Source organism: Antechinus flavipes, chromosome 4, assembly GCF_016432865.1.
Source record: "Antechinus flavipes isolate AdamAnt ecotype Samford, QLD, Australia chromosome 4, AdamAnt_v2, whole genome shotgun sequence".
Taxonomy (NCBI): domain Eukaryota; kingdom Metazoa; phylum Chordata; class Mammalia; order Dasyuromorphia; family Dasyuridae; genus Antechinus; species Antechinus flavipes.
The window spans coordinates 109,488,842-109,500,278 of NC_067401.1; positions in this window are offsets into that span (position 1 = coordinate 109,488,842).

Genomic DNA, 11,437 nt, shown 5'->3' on the forward strand with positions numbered 1-11,437 from the left:
ATCTTTTGTCTACTTTTTGCCTCATTCTGAGATTAGGCGTGCTGGAGGCCAAGACCCCATGCAGTGGGAGGATGGAGGGATGGATATAAGTGTAGAATAAGCTGGTAGGCTTGGGAGAAGAGAAATAGCTCCCTGAAGTGTGGATAGGTGAGAAGACCTAGGTGCTCTTGGATTAGCATACTCTTCCAGCCTCTGAACTTATACATCAGGGTTGGCTAAATGTTTAATAATTGGCTTTCCACAAAAAAAGAATACACATTATAAATTTTTACATTTAATGCAGATTAAATTATTATTAGTTGTATTTCTCCATCACTTTTTAAAGTCTAGGCAATCAACAAAGCAATAAGCCAAACTCTTGATTTATAGCATTTGCTGATTTCCAAGGTATAAATGTTCACACTAGAAATTTAACATTCAGTTCTCAGAGCAGGTCAGAGCTTATGCCAGCACATTCCTGCCAATAAGATCTGACTTTGGAAATTATCTAGTCAATAAAACAGAAAAGTGAGGTCTACAATGCCTTGCTCAAGTTCATTCAGGTGAAGAGAAGAAACCAGATTTAAATTTGGTCCTCTGATTCCAAATGGGACACTTTTTTAATTCTACCAAGCTTTTTCTTTATGAGTCTCAGGGAAGAAAGGCTCCAGGGCAACAGCTACCACTAAGATGGGGAGATTGAAAGAACTGGCAGTGTGGTGAACTGAAAAGAGCAATATCTGAGAAGTCAGAGGACATATATTTGATTCTGTGGTTCTGCTTTGTGGTTATTTAATCAATTAGTTGTGTCCTACTCTTTGTGATCCCATTTAGATAGATAGGATTTTTCTTGGCAGAGATACTAGAGAAGGAAGGGAGGAAGGAAGGAAAGAAGAAAGGAGGGAAAAGGAAGGAGGAAGAAAGGAAACAAGAATTTATTAATCACCTCTTTTGTACCAGGCATTGAGCTATATACTTTACAAATATGATATGATCTTATTTGATCCTCACAACAATCCTGGGAGTGTTATTATTATCACCATTTTACAGTTGAAGAAACAAGCTAAAAAGGATTAGGTTATTAGCTCTGTGTCACATAGCTAGTATGTGGCTAAGACTAGATTTAATAGGTCTTCCTGATTCCAGGTCTAGCCTTATTCACTTTGCAACCTAGCTGTCTCTTGGATAGTGTGATTTAGTAGATAGGATTTTAGCTGTGTGATCCTGGGTAAATTACTTACTTCTCCAGGACTTAGTTTCTTCCTCTGTAAAATGAGGGGTTTGGACTTAACCTCTGAAATCCATTTCAGACCTAAATCCTTTGTTCCTAAAAGGATGAAGTTCCCAAAGTTGGCTGGAGAAAGGACAGGATGAAACTACTGGAATCTGTGACAAGGGCTTGGACATCAGCAATAAGAAAGTAGGGGTCAACTCAGTGCTCCCTCTCAGCCTGAAAAGTCCCCAAACTAAGCAGCCTTCCCTGCTTCCATTCTATAAAGATCTCGGTTTGAAAAGGCAAGAGCCCCCTCCTCTCTCTCCCATTCTGAGGCGCTTCTCAAGGGAAAGTTCCTCTTATAAGCTGACATTGTAGACTATTAGAGCCACTTAGAAAGTGGCTTTTTTGAGCTCATCAGGCCCAGCCTAGTTTGACAGACTGAGGTGAGTAATTCAACCAAATCACTTAATTATTGGTGATGGAGTGCTCACTAGTACCCAGATTTCTTCATATCTTCCCCTGGGAGGCTAAGCTCTCTGCTTCTCTCCTTGCAAATGAAATCCATTGCTTTCTGCCTCTACATGATCTTCTTTAAGAGCCTCTTAGCTCGAGACCCTGCCTCTTCCCACTTCACTCTTCTCTCCAGAGGTCCCATCCCTGTCCTCCATTGGCAACTGGGCCCATCCTCCTTTCCTATGACTCAGCCTTGACTCCTGAAATAAACCTAGGCAACTGCCAGTCAGGCTTCTCTCTAGGAACCCCACTCCCTTCCCACTTTCCCCATCATCTCTGTGTATTGCCATGTTCCCCATTCCTCTCCCAGTTGCTGGTAGTCAGGGATCTGTGGTTACAGAGGGGGCTTCTTGTGGGGGTTACCCATTGGGAGGATTTACACTGGGCCCCAGACTCTTTTGACCTGGTCTCTTGTTTGAGAGCCCTGTGTATGGGAGTTTGGGAAGGGATTGAAGGGAGGGCTTGAGGAGGTGGAGAATTAAAAAACAAAGATTCAGATCTCAGACTTCTTTCTCCTTCCTACTTTTTCTTTGCACACCTTCCTCCATGCCTTATTCTTCTTTCCTTTTTCCCTTTCCTTCCTGATATCTTCAGTTTTCAAAGAATCACGAAACAACGGACTTTTAAGAGCTAGAATACATGTTTTTTCTCTACTTCTTTATAGTTTTCTCTGTCTCTCTCTCCTGCTTTCCTTTCTCTCTCTTTCCTTCTATCTTTCTTTCTCTTCAGCCTAGATACTCCCTGGTCATTTTTTTTTTAAATCGAGTAGAGAAATGGAAAATGTACCAGATTCAGAATCTAGGGTCAAGTTTCATGAACTTTCTCCTCTAGCCTAGATCCTTCCTGGACATTTTCAAAAATTTGAGTAGAAAAATGGAAAATGTACCAGATTCAGAATCTAAGGTCAAGTTTCATGAACTTTCTCCTCTAGCCTAGATCCTTCCTGGACATTTTCAAAAAATTGAGTAGAGAAATGGAAAATGTAACAGATTCAGAATCTGGGTTCAGGTTTCATGAACTTGCTGTTATCTTGGGAAAATCATTTGTACTCTCTAAGCCTCAGTTTCCTAATCTGTTAAAGGAAAGGTTTGAATTGCAAAAGTAATGTCTGACATGCTACAATTCTTTTCTTTTCTTGATTCAGCCCAACAAACATTTTTTTAGTTATAGGCACTTTGCCATGAAACCTTTCTTCAGAGCCCACCTATGTCTTCCCTCCACTTCTCTTTTTCTATACCATTCTTCCTCTTGACTATCCCTATGGCAAAACCCAGAAGAGACCAGCTGCCACTATAGCTGACAATATGAAGTTTAGACCTCAGAAATGACTTTCCATCCATGGAGTAAATAGTGTCCTGAATGAAGACTGAAGAGTTAGCATATGCTCGGTCCTGCACTGGGGAGCGCTCTCCACCCCCATGGGCTCTGAGAGGCTGAGCATTTTTGGAAGTCTTTGGGAGGGTGGTGGTGACCTATAGTGCTGTGTCACACTGCTGGGGGCCAGACAAAGGAGCCCATTCTCTCCCCTACTGGGGGCAGACCCATAGGCATCTCAGCATATCAGACAAAGGCTCCAGTGAAGGGAATAGGGAAATTCACTCCTCCACATACAAAGAGCAGGAGATAAGGGCTGGGGAATAGGGAGGGTCACAGTGGCTGGGACAAATTAGGGAGAGGGTGGGTGGTACAGTGTCCCCCTGGGCACTCCCTTCCTGCCTCCTAGTTTTGGATCTCCCCCTCCCCCTGTTCTGCTTCTCCAACTCTCACAGGCTTTCATCCCTCTGTCTCCTGGTTACCTCCGCTGTCTTCCAGACTTTATGAAAAAAAGAAATGAAAGCTTATATTTATATACAACTTTAAAATATTTACTAAGTGCTTCCATCAAAATCCTACTGAATTAGGTAGTACTCTTACTTACCAAAGTCACACAGCCAGGAAACAGAAAAGTAAGGATTTGAACCCAATTCTTTGGCCTCCAAATCTATTTCTCTTTCCACTACAGAAGGGATCCTTAACCTGGCATCTATGAATTTGCTTTAAAATATTTTGATAAGGTTTTGCAAGGATGAATGTTGAAAATATCTTTTATCTTGAAAAATAAAAAGCTATTATAAAAATGATAGCTGACTCATAAAAAATTAAAATATCTTGGTAACTATATTTTGATTGGTCTCCTTTCTAGCCCAAATGCATTTAAAAAACATTATTCTAAGAGGGAGTTCATAGGCTTCATCAGACTCTCAAAGGAGTCCTGAAAGATTAAGGGTTCCTGTACCACACTCAGATGCATCACCAAATGAACTTGCCTTTCTGTTAGGCAACTGCATTGAACCCCAGTCTCCCACATGAGAAAAAGTGAACAATCACTTCTATTTGGGGAATATTCACCACAGTACAGGAAGATTATAAAAGAGCAGACCCTGACACAGATGTAGGGACAGACACAGGGGTAGCCTTGAGGAGACCCAGCAATGTCAGCAATTTGTCCCTCAGCCCTGCCCATGCTGGAGGTCAGATGACAGGCAGCCCCAAATATTCTGTCATCCATCTCAATGCCATATCCCCACCACCACCCCAAACAGCTGATGTCCACGAATACCACAGTCCAAGAATAAATGCTCTATTTAATCCCAAGCTGTTGGGTTCACAGTTGTAGAAATGTCTATCATCTATCTGCCTATGCATCTTCAACTTAAAATTCAGGAGTTTCTGATCTTGTACCACACTAAAAGTCATGCCCTAATCATATAAGTCTTTTATAACAATAATAATAGCTTTTTATTTTTTAAAATGTGTGCATAGATAGTTTTCAACATTCAATTTTGCAAAACCTTGTGTCCCAAATTTTTCTCCCTCTCCTCCAGACAGCAAGTAATCCAATATAGGTTAAACAGATCATAGCCTTGTCTAACTCCCTCTCATTCTGCCATTCTGCCTTGCTGAACATAAAGTCCGGGAGCAATCTTCTCCTCTCTTGAGATATAGATAGGTTAAAAGACGGATGGGGACAGCTAGGTGGTACAGTGGATATAGCACCAACCTGGAACCAGGAGCATCTGAGTCCAAATCTGGCCTCAGATACTTATTACCTATGTGATCCTAGGCAAGTTACTGAACTTGCCTAACCTGCAAACAGGCTAAACAAACAAATAAATAAAGGGAATTGGATTATCAGAAACCCTGAGGCGTGAGTGCTGTTTTCTAATCCTTAGCTGCATAACTCTGAACAATTCCTTCTGAGGTTCATTTTTAAAATGAAGGGACCAGATCTCTAAGACCCCTTTCCAGATCCCATGGTGTTTTGGAGGCCTCTCAGGGAATAGTAGATGATGATGGCAAGTCTGTAGTTATTATACTTGATCCAGATTGGACCTCCATACAGATGGCAATCCATTCATGCCTTCTCATATAGTTAGATTCTTATCTAACTCCATTAATTCTCTAGAAGATTTTTAATCCATAGAGAATAATAAAAATTTCAAATATTTCCAAATTATCATTACAACCATTGGGAGGTGCCACTGTCATGCCTCAGTCTCAATAAATACACATCCACCTCCTTTTCTAAGTAGATATACTACTAACAATAAATAGCAATTACGTAAAGTTTTAGTTTCACAAAGCACTTTATTAATATTGTATCATTTGATTGTCACAGCCACCCTAGGAGATAGATGATATTGTTATCCCATTTTATAGATGATGAAACTGAGTAAGACAGGGTCATACCAACTCATAAGCATCTGAGTCAGGATTTGGATTGAGTTCTTCCTTACTCTAGGTTCAGGGCTTTATCCACCAAGCTGTCTATGTGCTTGATGATGCTTTTTATGGCACTTCTGTTATACCAGTAATTGTTGGTAATTTGACCTCTACCATGCCTTTCCCCACTGCCTTTTGGATCACCAGCAGATGGGATTCTTCTGAGATCCTGGTGCTTCATATGTAGCAGGGGTTAGAAATTCTTCTGGTTTATTCAGTTTGGAAGTCTTTAGAGAGAAGACGGATATTTGTAGGGGGGGAATGGGACAGGGGGGTTATTAGATGATTTCTTAAGATGTCTTCTGCCTCTAAGATTCTTACCTTAGATACTTCCTAGTTGTGTGACCCTGAGCAAGTCACTTAAATCAAATTGTATTTTAAAAAGAACTGGGGGGGGGGAGAGGGAAGGCAGCTAGGGGGCTCAGTGGATAGAGCACAAGCCCTGAAGTCAAGAGGACCTGAGTTCAAATTTGACCTTAGATACTTAATACTTCCTAGCCATGTGACCCTGGGCAAGTCACTTAACCCCAAATGCCTCAGCAAAAAACAAAACAAAACAAAACAAAACAAATCCATTCCAGAGCTTGGACAAACATCAATGCCAGTAAGTGGCCACCTTCCCTGGTCCCTATCCCTCTTCCCTTTGTGTTTTATCCTCTCTATGCTGCAGATTAGCAGCCAATAAAGGGTTAATGCCCCTTCTGTCCTCTAAGATAGGTGTTTGGGGCAGCTTGTAACAGAGGTCAGGTTTCTATGCATGGAACTGAGTCACCATCCAGGTCAAACTCCCCACTTCCCTAGGAAACCCAGACAAAGCCTAGAGGAAGCTCCTAATTTCCCAATCATACCCAAGGATTGTTTCCCCACTCCATACCCCATGCAGGTGGCCACTCTCCCCTCCCTGGGGTAGAACTGCAATCTTTGCCCTATAGAATCCTGATCAGTTACTCAATAAACATTTATTAAATACCTACCTAGATGCATTGTAGGAATCTGAGTAGGAATAGGGTTACAATTAGCTTATCAAAAATTTTCCTGACTCCTGCTCTGTCCTCTTTCTCCCCCTTTTACCTTTAACTTTTGTCTCAAGTTCCCAATCTGCAGGATGCTACTTCCTGAGAAGTCCTCTCTGCTGGTCAGCAAAGATATCTTAGGAAGATGAGGAGGGCTCTTAAATCCTTCCTCCCCCTTGAAGTCCTAGATGCCTTCCCCAGAATTCCCTTTTTCTTCTCTGACTCCCAGAAACTTTTGGTGTTTCCTCATAATCACAGACCTCTTTGGCAAACTGGTAAAGCCCATGAACCCCCTCTCTGAATAATATTTTAAAATGCACAAAAAATGCATAGCACTTCAAATAAAACTAATGATGGTGAAATAAAATTATCAAAAAATTTTAAAAAAATTCACAGACCTCAGGTTAAGAATCTCTGGGAAAAAAGTTCTCAAAGAGATAATAGAAAAGGCACCCCCTGAATCCTGTTAATGCAGGATCAGCTTGGTGTCCATGATGCTAAGATCTTCCCCCTTCTTATGGTATTCTTAGGAAATAGATCCCCATGTATACACATATTGTATTTAACGTATACTTTAACATATTTAACATGTATTGGTCAACCTGCCATCTGGGAGAGGGGATGGAGAAAAGGAGGGAAAAAGTTGGAACAAAAGGATTTGCAACTGTCAATGCTGAAAAGTTACCTATGCATATATCTTGTAAATAAAAAGCTATAATAATAAACAAGGAAAAAAAATTTAAAAAAAGGAAATAGGTTCCCCCCTCCCTTTGGGGGCTGTGCTGAGGAAAAAGGAGCTGGAGTCTCCATGGCTACCAGAGAGAGAAGGGGAGAGACTCCTGAGCTTTGGGCTGCAAATGTGGGAGGAATGTGAAGGCTGAGGAGAGAGCAGCTGAGATTCCAGGGTCAGCATCTCCAGAGACCCAGCTGACTGAGATTTGGTGTGTGTGTGTGTGTGTGTGTGTGTGTGTGTGTGTGTGTGTGTAACACTGGAGAATAGGAGTCCTGCTAGCCCAATCCCTCATCTACCTCTCTCCCTGCCACCAGTTCCAGGCTGCGGGAAGAAGGCAGATCCTCCCTATCCCGACTTACCCAGTCATTCCTATCTCCACCCCCCACCCCCACCCCCATCCTATCATCTGTCACTGCCTCTCAATTCCTCAATCTGGTTAACTTTACTTCCGCCCATCTCTTTCCATCTCAGTTTCCATATGTCTCTGTCTCTTTCCATATCTGTACCTCTTTGTCTTCACTTCTATCTTGGTCTCACTTTCCAGGGATGATCACTTTCCTGGAAAAAGAAATGATGTGGATGTATAAGAGTGTGGATGAATGTGTGTAGCTTTTTTCTGCATATATATGGTTAAGTATTAGGGGCAGTGGAAAGAGCACCAGACTCGGATCCAGGAGGATCTGAGTTAAAATGTTAACTTGACCTGCAAAATGGGGACACACTGGAAAAGGAAATGGCAAACCACTCTAGTACCTTTGCCCAAAAACCTCCAAATGGGGTTATGAAGTCAGACAGCACTGAAATAAATGAACAATAAAAATGTGTAAATATGTAAAAATATATATGTACACACATAAATATATATGCACACATAAAGATATATATGTACACACATATAAACATATATAAGCACATAAAGATATATGTACACATATGAAGATATATGTACATATATAATATAAAGATATATCTATCTTTATATTGCGTTTATATTATGCGTGCATTTTCCTTATTGTGCCATTTTGTGTGTGTTACAGATCTGTATTTATCTGCATATCTAATGTAAGTGAGCTGCAACTTGAAGTTATAAACTCATACACAATCACTCTCACTCCGGATCTTGGGATGACCTCATCAGTTTAGCCTTCGCTGAATCACAGCCCTTTACTCAGTTCAGGCCGGACAGGAAGCGTCGGCTCACATAACTACCCCCCCCCCTTCCCCACATCCTCCCCTTCCACTGGCCAAAACCTCCTACTCTTCAGCTAAAGGACTTGAAACGAACTGACCCTAGAAAATAAATACCGCCAGAATTTATCCCGGCCGATGACGCCCTCTGTTGGCCGCTCTGAAGCACACCATCCACCCAAGTCGGAAACAGGTTTCTGATTCCTGGGATCCACCCTATCCTTGCCCTGCCTCGATACAGGACAAGCCCTCCTAAAACAGAGTGGGTGGGGGTAAATATTTGTCTCTTAATCTGTCCCACTCTTGATTTTTCTGCCCCCTCCATTGGCTGTAAGTTCTCCTTCTAGCTAACTTGATTCTTCCTGATGCAGGACCAATACCTTTTCCTACGGCTCAGAGCAAAGAGACACCATCTCTTTAGACGTTTCTTTTCCACTCCTCAGGCCCTAATCTTTCTCCCCTCCCTAGCATGAGCCCCTTGAGTTGACAACAATAGGAGGTGACTTAGGACAGCAGGACTCATATTCCTCTAACCAGTTTCTTTTACAATATAGTAAAAAGAAGCATAGGAGTTGGAAACAGGAAACCAAGGTTTAAATACTGCCTTTACAACTTCTGGCTGTGCAGACATTTGGGCAAGTTATTTTACCTTTCTAGAACTCAGTTTCTCTCTCTGTAAAATGAGGACAATAACATTTTAATCTCCTCAACTCATAGTGTTACTGTAGTTGCTGTTCTTTGTTCTCAGAGAGGACCAAAATGATACCACTGTGTTAGTCTAGTTACAGTGTATCCAACTGTGGCTGATCAGACCTATATGAGCTCAGAATGCTCTGCCACAAGTTGGACACAAATAATCCATTAGAACATTTGGAGTGGATACTCTAACTGTGCATCTTGCATTTCTTTTAGAATCCTCAATTCTGCTTTGCTCATAAAGTGCAGCATCTTTTCTGATCAGGGCACACTATGCTGAGTGATCCTGTGCCAGTGTCTCCCGCTCCATACAATTGATCCTAAAGTTCTTAAGAGATACTTTGAGAGTCCTTGTGTGGCTTTTTCTGACTACCTTGTGAGTGTGAGTTGTCCATAATTTTTTTTTTGGTCAAGTGTACATTTGATATTTGAACAACATGGCTAGCCCAACAGAGTTGTGCTCTCTGCGGTAGAGTTAGAATGCTTAGTAATTTAGTTTGAGAAAAGATCTCAGGATATGTTACTGTGAAGATTAAACTAGATAATGGTTATCTCCATTATCTAGCCCTATGTAAAAATCACAAAGCCTTATGATGTAAGGTGGTAGAAGTGGTGATAGTGGTGGTGGTAGTAGTAGTAGCAGCAGTAGTAGTAGTAGTAGTATAGCAGCTAAGTATTTCAAAGGATAGAGCATCTGGGACTGGAGTCAGGAAAACTTGAATTCAAATCTGTCCTTAGATTACTAGCTGTGTGACTAGGCAAATCACTTAATGAGGCTGTATGCCTCATTTTCCCCATATGTCAAATGAACTGGAGAAGAAAATGGCAAACCATTCCAGTATCTCTGCCAAGAAAACCTCAAATGGATTTGAAAAGAAGAGCATACAACTGAACAACAATAAAATGAAGGGAGAGATCTTTATCCAATGGCTTGATAAAGTCCTGGGAAAATGACATCACTGTTGACATTGTCTCTATAGACTAAACCAGAAGGTATATATTAGTTGTAGATAAATAGAAATACAATTATTCTTTTACAGAATTCAATTCTTCCTTTCTTCCTTCCTTCCTTGCTGAGGCAATTGGGGTTAAGTGATTGTCCAGGATCACAAGCTAGGAAGTGTCAATTGTCTGAGACCAGATTTGAACTCAGGTCCTCCTGACTTCAGGGCTGATGTTCTATTCACTATTCAATTTTTTCATCCTGTACCCAAATGAAAAATATCATTTCATGAGCCACTTAGTCCCCCCCCCCCCGCCCTTCCATCTGGAAATGATCGCAATAAACAATTGCAAAAAAGATCATGAAAATAATTGCAATTTATGCTACAATATATTGCAGAGGATATTATAAGAGATAACATGTTATATTGTAACAAGCTGTTCCCTGACACAAAAAGATAAGAACTTAAGAGACAAATACACTTGATACTCAGTCATTTCAATGGGAAGATGAGGGAGAAAAATAAAATATTGACATGGCAGGGTCATTTCAAAATAAGATTTCTGTGTTATTTAGACTATCAGTTAATTAAAGATAACAATCAAAAGGATAATGACACTACATGCCAACCTCTTCTCTTTTAAAAAACTGAAAAAATGGGAAACAGATGAAAATAAAGACATGGAGTCTATCACCAATTTTAGGGAGATTTAACCAGTGTAAAACATTTAAAATGTTTACCTCCATGAATTAATAGCCTACAAACCATCTTAGCCAACAAACATGCTCTCCTTGCTATGTAGAGACATTCCAACAAAGAGTTGGAATAAATTTAGAGTTATTTGCAAAACATATCAGAGAATGATGGCAGAAAAATTGTGAGCAGTGATGACTTGGAAACAGAAAAAACCCCACAACCCTCCAAAAACAGTACTTGGAGGAACTGAGGCTTTTTAATAAGCTAGTTGTGAGATTTATTTAGAACAGAAGAACATTTATAAATATAAAGATGTACAATAAATAGGTGCAAAATAAAAGTTTGCCACCATCTATTTTAATCGTCAATGACAATGGAACTAGCTAGCACATGTGAAATCTAACATCTTAGCAAGTGAAGTACTAGATGAAAAGGCAGAAATGGAACTTAAGGAGATGTATTTGGAAAGGTAGTAAAAGAACAGAAAAAATAATGAATAGTATTTTTTTAAGTCCACTAAGAAGACACCAGCAATTACCAACCCCTAAGCCTATTTTTATTATGTCTTCAACATCTCTGTGAGAATGGTTTACCTATGTAATCAAGGATGTAGTTAATGAAAATATGATAAAGAAACTGAAGGACTTTTGGAAATGATTTTTTAAAGAAGACCACATCTTGACTAAGAGATGCAGAA